Below are 17,814 nucleotides of genomic sequence, written 5' to 3' on the forward strand. Positions count from 1 at the left end.
GTGAAAGGCAGACAGAGGCGGCACGGCGTTCAATGTGGATGCCTGTGCCGGGTAGTTGTTGATTGTGGCGACGAGAGAGAGAGAGAGAGAGAGAGAGAGAGAGAGAGATATTCCGTGACATTTCTATATCACTATCGCTTAACATTGCACTGCCTTATCAATTCTTTCATCTATTACTCCACGCATGTGACCTTCCCCCACTCTTTCCCCCCGCCCCCCAGACCTGTGCTGACGCTGGAATGTTTGATATAGGGGAACAACGTAATAATGATAACGACAACAATAATTTTCATCCCAATAAAGTACTTGTAATCTTTTGACACAATAGTTAAGGCAAAAATGGTTGAAATGTGGATTACTTTGACTTACATAACATTTAGTAAAACTTAAACATAAATGCATACATACATACATACGTGAATATATGTATGTATGTATACTATATATGGTTATTGTATTTATTTATCATCCAGTGAGTCACCTTTGTAAACGTGCTTTAATTTTTCATTGATGGATTTATCGACTGACTTTTTTTCTCTCTCTTTTCAGGTGAGTGTGAGGGCGAGACTCAAGGTCGATCCCAGGTGGAGGCGCGGCGACCGGGGAAGTGGTGGTGGTGGTGGTGGTGGTGGTGGTGGTTTGGGAGAGGTGTGGATTGTGATGGTTGAGGACTTGCCGGGATATAGTGGTGTTGTGGAGGATTTGTGAAGGTGATGGCTGTGGTGGAGCTGTGGTGCGCCAGTGGTAGTGAGCCGATGAAGGTGGGGGTTGTGGTGGGTAAGGTGAGAGTTGTGGTGGAGAGTAAGGAGTGTGAAAAATTAGGGTTGTAGTGGAGGGAGGGGATGGGTAATCAGAATGAGAAGAAAAGAGGCGGGAACGAGACGGAGACCAATTGACAGACAAATGGACAAACAGACAAACTGAGGCAGACAAGCGGACAGGCAAGAACAGAAAGGCAGACAGATGAATCAGACTTCCTTCCCTCACAGGTTCTTTGTCGCAGTCGCTGAACAATAAATCGCGGACTATTGGAGCCTGACGCCTACCAGACTTAGCGGGGAATGCCACCTCTCCACCGACGCATTCCCCAAATACACTGTGACCCGCGGGTACAAAAATACCCGCAAAGCTTCAGGAACGGCCCAACTGTGGGGGCTCTTTACGGTGGGGTAGGGAGGGAGAAGGGCTGTGTGGAGCTGTTTTTGTTACTAGGTTAGCCTCTTCTGAAGGGCCACTGAGACCATTAGTCCATTACTTCCTCGCGTGACTCATAACGAAGAAAATTTTCCGAGGAATGCGTGCGCGTTCTTGCTGATACCTCGCCAGCGCCTCATCATCCAGCGCCAGCCAGCCATTCAAGAGAAACGCCCTTCATCATCTACACAGCCTCTTCCTTCTCCCCTTGCGACGCAGTGCTGCGCAGGTGCTTACGACTTGATATCAAAAGTCAGGTACCTGATGTAGCGCGCGTGGCGAGGGGACCTGTCGCCAAGGGATCAAGTAACTGCCTGCAAGACTGTGCTTGAAAGGAACCAGCCCGGATGTGCCCACCACCAGGAATCTTTACTACGCAGCACCAGCAGCACCGTCACCGCTGGGTCGCATTTCCTCCACACTTCGGTAGCTCCTTTGTATTAATCCCCTACATCCCCCACGGCAGCGCACGCTCTCCACACATTCTCTCACCAGCTCCGCACCGCCACCAATATTCCCACGCCGCGCCATCCTGCACTGCCCTATATGTCTGTCACGCGCCGCCCCGTGTTACCCAGCCCTGCCAGCCTCTCTTAAAACACATCGTCCTTTTCGGCGCCCCTATTATAAAGCTGACAGGGAGTCGCACCTTTTCTTGAAGCCCGTCGGGTCATCGGAAAATGTATTATTGTGTGCACCTGGACCTTGTATAGGAGCACCCAACCCGCACACTGTTTGTAATCTGTAACGTGGGAAGCGCATGGAACAAGGTGTGGCCATGTAGGGGAAAAAAATATATCTTACTGCCGTCAAGAACGTGGGACTGAAGCTGTAAAAACTATCCACCAGTGTTCGAGTAGGCGGCCATGCTAGGAGTTTGCCCAGAATAATCTTCTCCCCTTCTCATCCACCTTCTGCACACCGGGAGGTAGGCGAGAGGGAAGTATGGTGTCTAGGTGCGTGTTACCGTGTTAGGAAGCAAGAGGTGTAGAATCAACAATATATGAGGCAGGAGTCGCGTGTACCCTCCTGGTCTTTACTGAAGCGCCTTCCCCGTCTTACGGTCGCCACTCAGACCTTCACCATTGACGATGATGAATATTCCAATAAATTTTGTCGCGAGGGTATACTGGTGTGGTGCGCTGGCCAGAGCGGTTCGCACGGTTACTCTGTGAAGATAAGCACATTAATACAGGGAGAGATACCGTCTCTGAACACCACAAGTCTGAAACGACACAAGGTAATCACAATGATTTCACTGATCACGATCAGATACAACTGATTTTCTGCGATAAGCGATTCCATGCTGATACAGTGAAGGGCAAAACTGTAGCCTCTTGTGTACGGAAGGATGTTGATATCACACTAACGTTAGGTATTTATAGTCCCTGGCTCCCCCTCCTTCCCTCTCCTGGGCCACGTGTTGCTGCCCGGGATATATATAGAGGAAGCCACGGGGAAGTGATGGACGGCGGCCCGGCAGACATGCAGAGGGGGGTCGTCGAGGGCACAACCAGGAGGGTACGCTGGAAGGACGGATACAGCCCTCTTGTTACATATACTGTGTGCGTATGTATGTGTATATGTATGTGTGTGTATATATATATTATATGTATATATATATATATATATATATATATATATATATATATATATATATATATATATATATATATATATGCTAACAACTTTACATTACAAAGAATTAAAATGTTTCACTGGTGTTGAAGGTTGCATGGAAGCAATGAGATGACAACTAAAACAAAGGCGAAGGTAATAACATCAAGCGTAGTACTTTGTCTTCAATAGAAGGAACGTAAAATAATAAACTAAAGGAAAAGAGAAAGCGCGACAAGACTGAAAATAATCTCGGAGCACAGAGGGAAGTTGAATTCATTTTGGACTCAGCATCGCCCTTTCCTGACCCAGTGCTGCGTCCTACCGGCCTCTGCTCAGCGGATGCCTGACTAGCTGACGTCAGGTTTTGCCACGCAGCGATGAGTTGATGCGATGCAAGAATCCGCGTGCTGCGGTGCAGCGGAGTGTGGAGGCGGTGGTGAGGCAAGAGCTGTTAGAAGTGTTGTAAGAGGGTGAGGTGCAGCGGCTGGGTTGAGACGTGGTGCGGACGGGTGTGGCAAATAATGTTACAAAGGACAACAACAACTCACCAAGGGGTTGTTGTATTTGCCGCCGTCCACAGCTGTCTCCAAGCCCCCACGCACCGCCCCTTACTTGGCTCTGGAGACACCTTGGTCACCACCCGCTTGACGGCCCCTTCCTCCCTCCCTCATCAACCCCTTGGCCACGCTCGGGCCCGCATATCAATACTACAGCACGACAAGCCACCCCTTGCGATAGCCCGTCCGCGTCAGTAAATGATGCAACCTTCGATTAGAGTGACACAGACCAACTTTACCCAATGTGATCGAAGGCCGTGATGAGGTGACGTGGATAATGTCATTCACACCTGAGGATGGAAGACCAAAGAGGTAATTAGCGCCATGACAACACCTGCTTCTTTCACATTCGAGAAGTGGCTAGGGTTACACAACGTGGCGGATGAGGGTGGCAGGGCAAGGAGGGACAATATAATGTTACGTAATGATGTGCAGCCACCTGCTGCCAATAGAATTCGTCCACGTACACACACACACACACACACACACACACACACACCACTAGCCCACACTATTTCCTGGTCTTTCAACACTCAAGAAATATATCTATGCATTTCTCCCTCACTACATCACTCGTACAGAAATCTCTCTCTGGCCTGTGCATTCCGCCGCCTTCACAGACCTGCTTTACGACGGAGTTTCAACAGGACCAGTTTCGGCTTCCCTTCTCCCCAACTCTTCTTTTCTCAGCCTGCCTCTGCCCCTTCGCGCTTACCCAGGCTGCCTGACGGGGAGCGTGGAACCACTTGCAGGGCGTCTTACTATTGGTCCTCCCTAACCTTCAGCTTGTTCATGACGTAACTAAGGCAATAGTGCGCAGTTTCTCTCTCTCTCTCTCTCTCTCTCTCTCTCTAAATTCACCACGGTCGTCTGCTAGTCACCCAGCTAGCCTTTCCCATTACGGAGTGAGCTCAGAGCTCATAGACCGATCTTCGAGTAAGAATGAGACCCTAACACACACAACACATGGGGAAAGCGAGGCCACAACCCCTCGAGTTACATCTCGTACCTATTTACTGCTAGGTGAACAAGGGCCACACATTAAGAGGCTTGCCCATTTGCCACGCCGCTTTCCAGGATTCGAACTCGGACCCTCTCGGATGTGAGCCGACCGTGCTAACCACTACACTACGCGGTGTGTGTGTGTGTGTGTGTGTATGTGTGTGTGTGTCGTCACACATCAAAAGCATGCAAGACCACCGTAATGGCCCGAGATCAGTTCAGGACTTCGTTCAAAGCAGCGCCAAAGAACACTTCATCTTTGTAAGCGCAGCCTTGACATACTCGAGTTTGTCAATCATCATCAAGTTTGTCGTTTACTGAATTATTTTCTCAACCCTGGTTTCTCTCTCTCTCTCTCTCTCTCTCTCTCTCTCTCTCTCTCTCTCTCTCTCTAAGGAGACTTGACGGAATGTCTTGCCGTGGTGAGGGAAAAAATGTTGCTCTGACCGATAATGAGACTGGACGTCGGTCGAGAACTTGAAAGGATGCAGACCTTAAGCAAGTGGTGTGTGTGTGTGTGTGTGTGTGTGTGTGTGTGTGACAGAATCAGGCAAAAGGCAATATATGCGTAACCTTCCATGCCTGCACTGAGCGTGAGAGACAATAACACCACCTTATGTCACTCATCACCACTCCCTGTTCCCTCCTCGATTGTATGATCATTTCCTAGAATTATACCATATGACGATTCTCTCTCTCTCTCTCTCTCTCTCTCTCTCTCTCTAAGTCATCCACTCTCCTGGTCCTTTTTTATTTTATTTTTTTTGTTTGCCTGGCGGCGGCCACGCTCCACCGAACTGGTGGGAGAACAGTGCACGCTCAGATGTACCCTGGTGACGTCACGATGGACAGGTGTGTGCAAGGGGAGAGCAAAGGGACGGGAAGGTGACTCCCAGTCTATTATATTCCGTGCACTATTAGCGACCCTGAAACTCGACCCTTAGGTATGGCATTCCTGGCCGTGCTTGAGCGTGGCCCTGGCCTGGCTGTGCGAGACCCTGAGCGCGCCGTGCATGGTAGGATGGAACACAGGGCCAGGTGCTGATCAATGCACCTATGAGAGAAAAATCGAGATTATGGAGAATGTAAAGAAAATGATGGAGGAAAAATCCGCAAGTGAACATCGGACCGGTGGAGCAATGTTACCAAGGATCCGGAGGGGAAGACGGCAAGGCGTCGCTTGTTCCATATTAGTTGCCTGGTTTCCTTAACATTTTCATGCTTTATCGTCTATTTATCGTTTCAGTGTAGCCTGTACACATACATCAGTTGTACGAGGTGTAGGTAGAAAAATTTCACAAGCAGTGTCTAGGAAGGTAGGCTTTGGTGCAGTGCAAAATAGGACAAACCTCGTGTATTGGCAACACTTGCGGGAAGGCCAAATGCGCGCACACCAGACCCATTGATGACGACCCGCTGCTGCCGCCGCGGCTGGGTGGGAGGGAAGCAGGTAGGGAAGCAGGGGAGGGGAAATTCCCTCTCACTTTCTCCCTCCACCACCCCCACTGCATTTCCTGCAGCTACCCCTTGGTAGATATGGTGGGAATAAGATAAGACAGGAGTGTAGTCACCGTGGAGGTGAGCAGCAAGACAGGGAGAAGTGGAGGTGGAAGTGAGTGAAAATGCTGCAACGCAGTGCTCCGTCTGGGTTGGGCTAGTGACGTCACACTGTCTAGACGGCCGAGCGCCAAGATGTCCTCTGCCAAAGTTTGTCTTAGTTCTTAATTGTTAACGCTATAGATGCTAGTTTTCCTCACCCTGGGCAAGGCAGGAGGATGATATGTATGCGTTGCCACTGGTTTAGCAACACAGGTTCAGTCAGCCAGTGCCGGGGCTAGCCTGGCAGATGTGCAAGGACAGAGAAAACGGTAAATATTGGGTCGCGAGAGTCTGCTGCGGCAAACGGTGCTGCCATCATCGTCGTCTTTAAATAATAAATGTCTTCTCGTGCTGAACCATCCTGAGGCCGTCCATGTTTCAAGTTCCCGCATCGTGTGCCTCAGGTTGTAGCGCAAAGTGACTTTCCTGCCACTCCTCCCTGAACCTGCAGGCTGGAATAAGAGTAGTGGCGCGACGACGGTTCACTCCCTGTATAAGCGAGACGGCACCGCCGCTGCTGCTACTAGTCACTCCGCTGGGCTATAATAACCTGGCGCGGCGGTGTGGCTCAAGGCTGCATCTGGTCCCGCCACCCCTTCACCCTCCCCACCTTCCAAACCCCGACCCACTCCAGCAGTTTCGACGTAAGGAAAGGGAGCAACTAACGAGGGCGAATGCGATGTAAGGAACTCCCCCGGCGGGTTGTATTGGTGGAAGGACAGACTTTAGTGCTAGTAGTGCAACGCGGAAAATAGTTCTATTTATTGGACGTTATCGCATCGTGGTGTGTTGCTGTAATAGTGTTGAAGGTTGTGTACAGTTGTTGTCTTTGTTGTTGGTGTCGTCGTCGTTAGTATTATTAGACTTGGGTTACAGAATTATAAGAGAAATCTAATGATTCAGAAGAACAGACCAACATAGAGGAAACTTTCTTACCCCAATCTGTGTCGTTTATCTAATCTATCTTTGAGCAGCCTCGTGTGTGTGTGTGTGTGTGTGTGTGTGTGTGTGTGTGTGTGTGTGTGTGTAGGAGTGTGCTTGATTGCATTCATCCACAATCCAAGTCACGATTTTTCTTCCTCTACAATTCCGCAGCCACGTGAAATCTTCCTGAGCGCCGCGTGTCTGCTCCGTCATGCCGCCATTCATCCCACACTCCCTCTCATGGATACACGTTTACATTTTAAGATTAGTATATTTAACAGTGAAGGATTTCTCCATTGAGTATTCTATTATCATTATCATTCCTGGCAGTTATATCAAGACCATTATTATTATCGTTATAATAATAATAATAATAATATTATTATTATTATTATTATTATTATTGTTAAACTTCATAATTAGAGTGAGGAACGTCAATACACGTGAAGAGGAGGAGGTGAACCTTATCCCATCCTAAACACACCAGAAAGAGGGTAAAACAGTATAGATAATCCTAACAGTCAATTTCTCTTCTTTCCAGCTGTGACCCACTTGGACGCCTGACTCACCGCCAAATTACTGAAGCTGCTGGAACCCAGGGAGGCCAGGCGTCTCACTCCGCTGCTGCGGGAATGTATGTCATTAGCGAATATCCTGATCATTCCGCCTCTCACATGACGGATCCACGTTAAATATAGGCAAAGGGAGTGTGGCGCTGGGTGTGGGCGGGGCTGGGTCATGTTCCTGGTTGTTGACGGGCATGGGCGGAGCTCATGCCTTGCCCGCCCTACAAAGAGCCATTAATTACGACTCGCTCATCATTAGGTTGCTTACGACCGCCATCGTAAGTCACTGCAAGGTAGTCGGGCACTGTGGCATCCAGGAAGTCAAGAGCTTCATGGTGACGAGTGTTGCTGCTTCCTTTCGCCTGGAATAGCCATTCGTGCTATTCGGTGTCTCCTTCCGCTGCGGAGCGTTACAAGTGCGATGGACAGCCTGAGCTCAGTGTGGGGAGGGATGAAGCCGTAATAACGAGAGAAAAAATAAAACTATCACATTACATTGCCAATATAATGGCTGGAGTTTTTGCCTCCGTGTAAGGACAAAAAAAGCATGAGAAGTAAGACCCCGACACCCCAGGTAGAACAGTGTGGATTCGCTCATCCGTTCCGCCGCCAGTAATTCCCTCCCACAAAAAAAAAAAAAAAAAGTTACTTGCAACATTCATTCGCAAGAGCCGCGATCGCTAGACTCGAACACGACTCTTAGGCCTCTGGGTGGCCCATTCCCCTCCACCCCCTCTTTCATTCAGACCCGCTCGCCCTCTCTCGGAAGATAACTAATGTACCATCAAAAGGTCACTTAAAGGTCTCTGAAACTCCCTCCCGACAAGGATGGCAGCAGGGTAGCCAAAAGCGGCAACAACTCTGCAAACTAGGCTGCCTGATATCTCCTGAAGGGAGGGGAGGACGGTTACGACAGCACTGCTACACGTCAGGAAGGCTTAGCATATGATGGCTGTGTGTGTGCGCGTGCGTGTGTAGGGGCGGAGAGGCACGAGTGGCGACCTCTGTTTACTGTTGCACCACTACCACCACCTCCACCATCTCTCAATATCCCCTTTGGAAACGAAGCGTGCAAGTTTCTCTCTCAGTAAGGAGCTCATTCCGGCAATTTTCTGCGGTGGTAACAATGGTAATTTATCATGAAGCCACAGGAGAGGTACAGGACCCCGATTCGCATGCTATTCACTTGACATCGGAAGTGACGTCATCAGAGTGAGGGAATGAATGGATGGAACAGGATGGGGGCGGGGCGGTAGATTCGTAGTCCATTCACGACCTTCTGCGAGGCTTGGCATCATGCAAATGGAATGTGATGTTCATATTGAGGAACAACTCAGTCGTTTGTGTGAATTAGAGGGTTGTCTATGACATTGTGTTAACAATGTCTTTGTGGAGCGTCTGGTGTACAAGTACCTCCTCTTTTCTGTAACAAGAAACAAGCGTGACAAAATAAGGCGGTGTGGAAAAATGTGGAGCCTGCTTCACACAGCTGGTGTGTTGACGTCATCAAATATGTGAGACGTGAGTGGCCGTACCGACCCAACGGTGAAACACAGCCCTCATCTGACTGGTCGAGAAGCCTTGACGTCACTTTTTCGGAAACACCGAGTGGGTGCCGGGAGCGGTGATTGGTTCAAGGGCCACATTCCTGACGATCCCATGTGAGCCGCACCCGGACACGCTGCTGATTTCAGAGGTTTGCCGGCTGTTGGATCCCCAGCCCTTGGTGGCGCACGCGAAGCCGTATCATTATTAGTCGCAGCAAGCCGTCAAGACCGAGATCTCTGCCCATCGCGACGCATTGCTCACCTCAGCACGGCTAGCAGTATATTCAACTAGTGGATAAATGAGGAATTACTATGCTCGTCAGGGATGAATGGAGACGTACTGACCTCTGCTGCTTGCTGGGCTGGACCGGTGAGAGACCTGGAAGAGAGTTAGAGATATTTAAAAGTGGCGTTTTGATAACTATTATTAGAAAAAAAATAATAACCACCGGGAATAAATACACAAAGAAAGAAAACTTCTTGATAAGGATAGCTAGGATCAAGTGACAACATGAATGAGGATGTTGGGGGTGGAGCTATGATTCAGAAGGAAACTGAAACCATAAATTATAATTATAAAAAGTTAATAATCTTAGTAAATCTCTCTCTCTCTCTCTCTCTCTCTCTCTCTCTCTCTCTCTCTCTCTCTCTCTCTCTCTCAACACCCCGCTTCCTTCTCATGGTTTGTCCGTGTCTGGTCGTCTTACTCCTCCCTTCCTCCCGCTGCTTCCTCCATCGCGGTATAACTCCCTCCCTTCTTCCTTCCCACTCACTTGTCCTCCCTCCCTCTCTCCCTTTATGATTTCCTCCACAACCTCGTCCCTCTCCCTCTGTCCTTGTCTTACCCTGTTTGGTTCTACTGCACATCACCTCAAGTATGGCTTACTTGTTGCTTGGCTGTTTCCTTGTGTGTGTGTGTGTGTGTGTGTGTGTGTGTGTGTGTGTGTGTGTTTTTCTGTTAGCATTATTCCTAATGGGAGACTTGCCGAGTTTCCTAAGAATCAAGACCGATACTAATAAATCGCACTTCTTTCGCCTCTCATGATGCATCAGTACAAGCAGAGCGAGATAAGCGTCCTTCTGCCGCCCCCCCTCCCCCTCCCCACACACACACACACACACACACACACACACACACACACACACACACTTTCTCACATTCTGTCCCAAGGACACAATTGGTGGATCCCTCCGCTATTATTCCTGTCGTCCATAACACCGGGGAATCTGCAGCGACTGTATTGGTCTGAGTTACCAGGTCCAGGCGGCGGAAGACCTTGGGGAAGGTGACTGAGCCGGCGGAGGAGGGAGGGCGGGGACGGCTCGCGGTTAGGAAGTCGTGACACCCGCGGGGAAGTGACGCCGCCAAGGAGGAAGCGGGGAGAGGAAAGGGTAAGACGCAGCGACGATGGCCGGGAATATCCACATTTTTATATTCTTTTAACGAATGGAGGGAGTAGGACAGGTAGTGATGAAAGAGGAGGGAAGTGGATACGAGAAAGACCGATCCCGCTTATTCCTACGCCATCCAACGGGAGAGGGAGTGCCTAACTTGCAACAGTCATGGTCGTAATTGAGTTAAGACAACGTGCACGAGTCTCACCTTGGTCACATCCTCTTATATTTTATCGACACCGTTTTCCTCCACTACTAGCCTCGCGGCGCCCCTACCACTTCCACTCCCTTACACTACCCTCCCACTCCCTCCCTCACAAGAACCCTTGGTAAACCTTAGAGCCAATGAACGCTGTCGGAACCACCAGTGACTAGATATTACCGACGTCAAACAGAACTGGATGATAAGACGGGACAGAATTATTCCCAGTATTGTTGTTAACCGGGTGTCGCTGATCTTGCGCAACCCTACTCACCACCTGCCGCGCCTCGGGCGCCACCACCACCGTCGCCACGCTGCCCGCCGCCGTGACTGGGCATGGTGTGGGCGGCCAGCAGACGGCAGTGAGTAAAGGGAACAGGAAGTCAGCAAGCGTTTGTTGGTAATGTGGGATGTTGTTGCCAATGCCGCGCCACAATTACGCGACTGGAGTTTGTGACACAGAACTCTCGAATATCAACTTCCTTTCCATTCACATACAACCGTAATTACTAGGGTCTGAAGGGGCAATTTGCCTTGGAAGCGGCCCTCCCTTCTTCCCTTCCTCGCTCTTTCCCTCCTTCCCTCCTCCCTACATTGAGAGCTGCTCATTTCATCCTGCTTTCTTTTTCATTGCTGTCACTTTTCTTCAACCTTTCATGTGCGCTCTCTCTCTCTCTCTCTCTCTCTCTCTCTCTGGTAATTCACACCCACTCCTCTGCCACGCCACGGTCAGCCACTCTTCCTTTCTCCCTCGTACTGTACAACCTATTTCCTTATCCTTTCATGAACCAAGGGAAAAAAAAGTTCATTCTTCAGTTCATTCTGCAGGATCAATTACTTTTTTCCTTCCTTCCCCAACAAGCCTTTCCATCCTTCCCCTTCCCACTCCACTCTCCCCCTTCCGCTCCCCTACCTCTCCCTTTCCTTTCCTCCCCCTCCTACACATCCGCCGCTCGCAGTGTTACCAAAGCAAGACTTTTGAAGCGATTTCTTTCAGAATTTCATCAGTGGCAAAAACTGCGTCGGTCAGTGAGACTAACTACATTCCTGCATTTTAAAAATCCTTTGAGCGGAGAGAGGCGCGAAGGGGTCTAGTTATATATCTGTGTTACTGTCACTGGCGAGGCCTTGCACTGGAAGTGCCGTGTGTGATTGGGCGGGGCGAGGGATGTATGTCGGAGGTGGTAACACTGCAGCTGTCGCAGGGGTTTTCCAATGTGTTGTGGCGGTGGGGAGGTGAAGGGGGAAGATAGAGGTGGTAAGGTGGAGAGGGGGAAGGTGGAGGAAGAAAGGCACGGGGGGGGTTCTTACTTTCCCCTGACGCACCTTCCTCCTCCTCCTCCTCCTCCCTCTTGGTGCCGTCTGGGCTACCTTGCTTGGCAGTCTCAGTTCACGTCGCTGTGGTTTGCTTTTTCACAGCTATAAACGCATACTCCATTTTATCCCCAGATCAGTAAAACATAGTGTAAAAATCAGTAATCTTCCTGTCATCAAATCAGTTCGCCCCCACACTGATAAGACATGACGTAATCCACTGAGGTATGGCAGGTCAGTCAGCCGGTGGTGCCAGGCAGCCCGAGCACCCTCACCACGAGTGTGCTCAAGATAAAGCAGTAGACAGACCGCTTTCTCTCAGACGCTTCCCCGAAAACACCGCCGTTCACTCTAGGAAAGGAAGGAAAGCGTTGCGACATTTTCCGAGGAAAGCCTTCAGATACGTCACGGCAAGCCTTGGCGAGCGAGCCACGTCAGACAGACAGAAGCTTGGTCTCCCTCCCTCTGCATGTGGCGCCATACCCTACTGCTATCCTGACGCACTGGTAGCCCCTTCATCTGTGAAAAGAATGGTGGTGATGGTGGTAGTAGTGGTGGGGCGTTAAGGTAGGAGGTGGCGAGTTTGATTATCACCTTGCTTTGTCTCTCCTTATCTGAGTCCCACGTTACTACTATCGCAACCAATAAGCGTACACTAACCATCATCACCACCGTTGTAGACCTCAGACATCACCGCCAGCTTCACAGCCCCCTCCCTCAGACCGCAGCGCATTAGGGAAGCCAAATACACTCGCACGCACGTAAGGAAAAGAAATATGAGTATTAACAAGGACACTGGCGTCTGTCGTCTGTATGCTTGGAATGTCCAGTGTGTGTGTGTGTGTGTGTGTGTGTGTGTGTTCGGTGGCCATCTTCCAGAGCGGTGTCTCTCTGTGTGTGTGTGTGTGTGTGTGTGTGTGTGTGTTCGGTGGCCATCTTCCAGAGCGGTGTCTCTGTGTGTGTGTGTGTGTGTGTGTGTGTGTGTGTGTGTGTGTGTGTGTCCTGTATTACAGCGGTGTCCACGGGCACGGATTTCCCAGGGAGAATAAGCGAGTCCAATCAGTGGATGACGGCTGCTGGATGCGTCTGCCACACCGGATGGAAAAGTGACAGATTCTCTGAAAAACCCACAACCACACGGCCACGGAGATAACACGGCTTCAAGTAATTATATAATTTGCCGTTAGTGCTGCTAGTATCTCACTATCTTCGCTGCGACCCTCTTAGACAAGACTATACATATTCTACCCGCCACCCGTCCTCGTCGCAACAGACGGGCGTCGGCACGTGGGGTGCGGATCACCCTAGTATAAGGCCCAGAGAGAGAAAAGAAAAGCCTCACTACCACGAACATGTCATACCCTCGCTGTTCAGGACGCGTTATTGTGTACATTGTACCGCCACCGCCACCGCCACACAATGCACTGAGGTAGTTCTTCGCCATGTACCCCAGTCCTTCTTCAGATCTTTGGTCACCACACTTCACGACTGAGTATAAGCCGATTCACACACACACACACACACACACACACACACACACACACACACACACACACAAAATTTCCTATCTCACCACCACCAGAAAGTGTCACACACCACACTCCACCTTTAGCGCACAAGAGAGTATTTTCTTCTCCAGCACTCTGTAAAATCGACACGCTGCACGTTGTCAGATATTAATGTTGATGCGGATACATTACTGATATCCAGACAAGCGTAAAATAAGCTAATTAGAGAAGCTTAATAAAGCGCGCCTTCATTTCTTAATAACTATTGAACGCTCTGAGGCCTAAAGAGGGAGGGAAGGAAATAGTGGATGACGAAAAACGAGCGGGGATTGAATGGTGGATGGGGGCAGAGGACGGTGCGCGAAAGGGAAAGCATTGTTGAGCGAGGGAGCGGGTGCCTGGGGTTGGAAGCCCAGAAGCACCACTTGGTAGGATATTTTAGAACGATAAGGCTACGAAGTATTGAAATTTTTGTTTTGTAGGTGAGGGTCATGTGATGAGGATAAGATGGCGAGAGCGAGGGATGGAGGAGTCGTGCCATTCAGCTGGGGGAGGCATACCACAGCTGCGCCAGACATTACTGCGTCGCGCGGGTCTTCCTCCTTGTTTGTTGAGGTGGTGGGAGAGGCTTCATATCGAGTTCCTCCCTCACCCTCCCTTCCTCTTCCACCTCGCTACCACTCCATCAACCTTACCGCGGTACCGCTGCGCAATCCATTTGTATATTTGACATTTATGAGAAACCTATTTCTCTCCGCGTGAGTTGATGTTCAGCCACTAGGCTTAGTTACCTTTGTAGGTGATTATATATATATATATATATATATATATATATATATATATATATATATATATATATACACACGCGCGCACACACATGCACACACACGCGCGCACATACATACACACACGCGCGTACACACATACACACACACACACAGGCGCGCGTACACACATACACACACACACACAGGCGCACACACACATACACACACACACACACACAGGCACACACACACATACACACACACACACACACACACACACACACACACACACACACACACACACACACACACACACACACACACACACACACACACACACACACACACACACACACACACACACACATCTTCTTAGGTCATCCTTTTTTTCGGCAGTATTAAAAAACATGCGAACCGATAAACAAATATGAAGCGGAGGCGTGGCGAACACGTCGGCAAGCTGACCGCCGAGTTTCTATGCTGAACGGCGCAGCTGATAGAACCTTCCACCTTACGTCACGCTAACGTCAGGGGCAGCCGTCGACCGACCATGGAGACCTCGGGGACACAGCTAGGTCAGGCTGGTCAGGGCGGGCGAGCTGCGGCCATGACACCCTCCTGAGCATGTAGAACAGGCGTCTCGTGGAACACTAGTGTCACCACGTGTCACGACGACAGGGTGCTCGCCCGTCCCAAGGATTGTGGCAAAGCTGCCCATCCCTACACTGCTCTTACTGACTCGTCATAATGCGACGCAACTGAAAAAGTAACATCGTGGCATGACGGGAAGGTTTCTGCTACACCGCGGTAGACACAGCTCACATGTATCCTTATCGCCTATCGCTACCCGCACCTTAAACTTATCTTTAAACGCTTAATTTTAAGGATATGACGTATCATAATATCGGAAAGCCGCGCACCAACACTTTCCTTATTCATCATCACCTTCATATACTATTCATGCAATTTGAGCTTACCACTATCATCTCCACCTCCCTTTCACAGCACTAAGTCTCACCATTACTACCATATCACATGACTGAGTTACACCACCATCACGTAGTTAGAAAGCAGCATTGCATCACCACCGCCAGGGCCTCCGCAGACAATATCCTCTCTGCACTGTCTTTTGCATCACTCAGGGGCCACCGAGGTGCTCGCACCACAAATCACAAGGGTACTTCACGAACCCAAGTTTGCTAAGTGACTGAAGTAAATTCATGAGTATAATCATCGCCACTGAATTCTGGGTGCTAGACAGGCTGAGCTTAGCGAAACAAACCTCTATTGGGCTGATTACGCCGCTTCGTTATTAGCTTCCTGTGTACATCGCTTGAGATTTTATGACAAACTGCTTAAATTAAATTATTCATTCACAACAGACTTGAGCATTTTAAATAAGAACCAGTTACACATATCGGAAATTATTCATGCTGGTGATATTTCTTGTGTTGATTCGAGAATATAATACTGCAAAATTATGTGTAGCCTGAACGGCGGTCTATGGTAATAGGTATGAGAGTTTCAGGTGTGGAGCGTCTCAAGGCTCAGCAGAAATCACCATTTTTTTTTTCCACATTTATTCACTTATTTTTTTCAGTCGATTCCTCTTTTTAAAAAAATCGATACTTCTCGAATGAATATTGTCAGCGGGACACGCATAATGCACCACCCGCTTCGTACACGTCTTCTAATTCCACACAAAAATGAGAGATGTTGAGGTGGAGGGTTTCTCCTTCCCAGTTTTATTTCTTTTTCCCATTCTCTTAACAATGAATAATCGTTATATTTCAACGAAATATGACAAAACTCTACACAACTCTGCCAGCATGCGATCCATGGTGGACGCTGCAGAGTTGGTGCGGCCGGGTGTCGCGGCGGAGGGCGGCCGTCATGCCGGCCGGAGAGTGTCGGTGACTCACGGGACTCACCTGTCTAAGTCAAGTGTCGGTTTCTCAGATATTGCATAATATTTTATTTTTTCCAAATATCTCGTCTGCTTTGGGAACAAGTCGAAAATCCTCTAAAAGAGCAAATTTTACTGGTTCAGCTTTACTTCCAAACCCAGCGACCAGAGGAGCAGGATGTGTAACGCGGTTGTCACAGCAAAAGACATTCCAGGAACTGATTCTAGCCGTATGACTTGCTTTCTTTCCTTGCCTCGAGATGCCACCTCGATACTTTCTGAGGCTGAAGTTGGAGTTTTCCAGCTGCAGGAGGGGGAGGGCTGAAAGTGGGAGGGACACAGGAAGTGGTGGTAAGGGGGTGGCTTGATGGTGGTGAGGGGGAGGAGGGTTGATGGTGGTAAGGGGGGTGGCGGGGTTGGTGATAAGGCGGTGAGCTAGAATGGTGATGGTCAGTACAACGCGGGAGGAGAGCGAAGCGCTTGGTCTTGCCTCTCCTCCTCGGCCAGCCCCGCCTCCATTATCACTCTCACCACCAACACAGCTGTCATTGTAGCTCCAGCAGCAGCAGCAGCACGAGTAGCGCAGACACAGCAGCCGAGGCGGCGGCTTGCGCGGTCCCTCCCACTGGCTGCAGTGGTGAGAGAATCAGTCGCGGCTGGGAGGTGGAGGCAGCAGGCAGGGGCACAGCAAGGGGGATGTATATACCGCGGCTCACTCTCTCGCCACACCGCGACAAAGCTGCAGCTGCTTTCCCGCAGTGATCCACCATCTCCAACGAAGCAGCGAAAGTCTGGAAGGGTTGAGTCATGCCAGACACTCCGCACTGCATCGGGTGGCAGCTGGCCTTGTGCAGGAGGCGACGACGGGGCAACGCCGGGTGCTCCGCCTTACCAGCTGACTTCCACCAGCCAGCTGTTGGCCACGCCGCGCCCAGCCCACTGCGCCTGCTCCTGCCCACCCGGCTTTCTGGAAAAGTGATAGTGCCATTACTCGCGGGACTTGTGCTGTGGTGCGCAGCTGTCCTTTCGTGCAGCTGTCATGTGTGAGGCTGAGGGTTCGGACAGTTGTGTGTCGAGGCAGCGAAACTTCCGTGACGCGTTCGTTACCTTGGCTGGGGAGGTGAACCACCACGTGTTTTGCCACTCCTTAGGGTTTCCGAGCAGGCCCCGCCTTCCCCGCCTCACCGGCTCGTGCTCCATCAGACTATGTTGTAGGGGATGGGACCGTAATTTCTGCTGGGGCGTGATTATGGCTAAGTGTTGTGCTCCGCCCGCCTGCCAGCCGCCAGCCAGGCCGGACCCGCCTATTGCGCAACCCGGCAGATCCCGCCTACGTCAGGACCGCATGGTCCTCCCTACCTCCCGACGCCCACACTCCTTGCGGCTCCAGCATCTCGACCCTGCTCCTCGCTGCAACCCCTGCTCAGTTCCTCCGGCAGGCACATACCACAACACTCCAGTCTTCTGGACTTCCTCCTGCTTGGAAACTTCTTCACTTCAGTTAGTTCATCAGCAGCCGTGATGGTAGTTATGGTATGTGACCTGCCCTCTCGCTTGGTGACTCACACCAGTCAATGTCATCCAGTGTTACAGACTCCCCCTCCCCAAAGCACTCCCTCTCTCCACATCTGACCACAGATTCTCCCTCCACCTCTCCCTCCGTCTCCATCCACACTCCGCAGCAGCTGGTGGCCACGACAGGCTGCTCCACTT

At 50.3% G+C, this 17,814-nt stretch overlaps 1 long non-coding RNA gene across 2 annotated transcripts in view; it reads left to right on the top strand.

Annotated features, from left to right (window-relative positions):
- The window catches only part of LOC123516010, a 31,692-nt gene extending 18,662 nt beyond the window's left edge, over window positions 1-13,030 (top strand). For both annotated transcript variants that reach the window (XR_006678050.1, XR_006678049.1), the window contains exon 3: window positions 7,438-13,030. This is a non-coding gene — a long non-coding RNA (uncharacterized LOC123516010). The remainder of the gene's footprint in view (window positions 1-7,437) is intronic.
- The last annotated feature ends 4,784 nt before the right edge of the window (window positions 13,031-17,814 follow it).

Source organism: Portunus trituberculatus, chromosome 40 (assembly GCF_017591435.1).
Source record: "Portunus trituberculatus isolate SZX2019 chromosome 40, ASM1759143v1, whole genome shotgun sequence".
Taxonomy (NCBI): Eukaryota; Metazoa; Arthropoda; class Malacostraca; order Decapoda; family Portunidae; genus Portunus; species Portunus trituberculatus.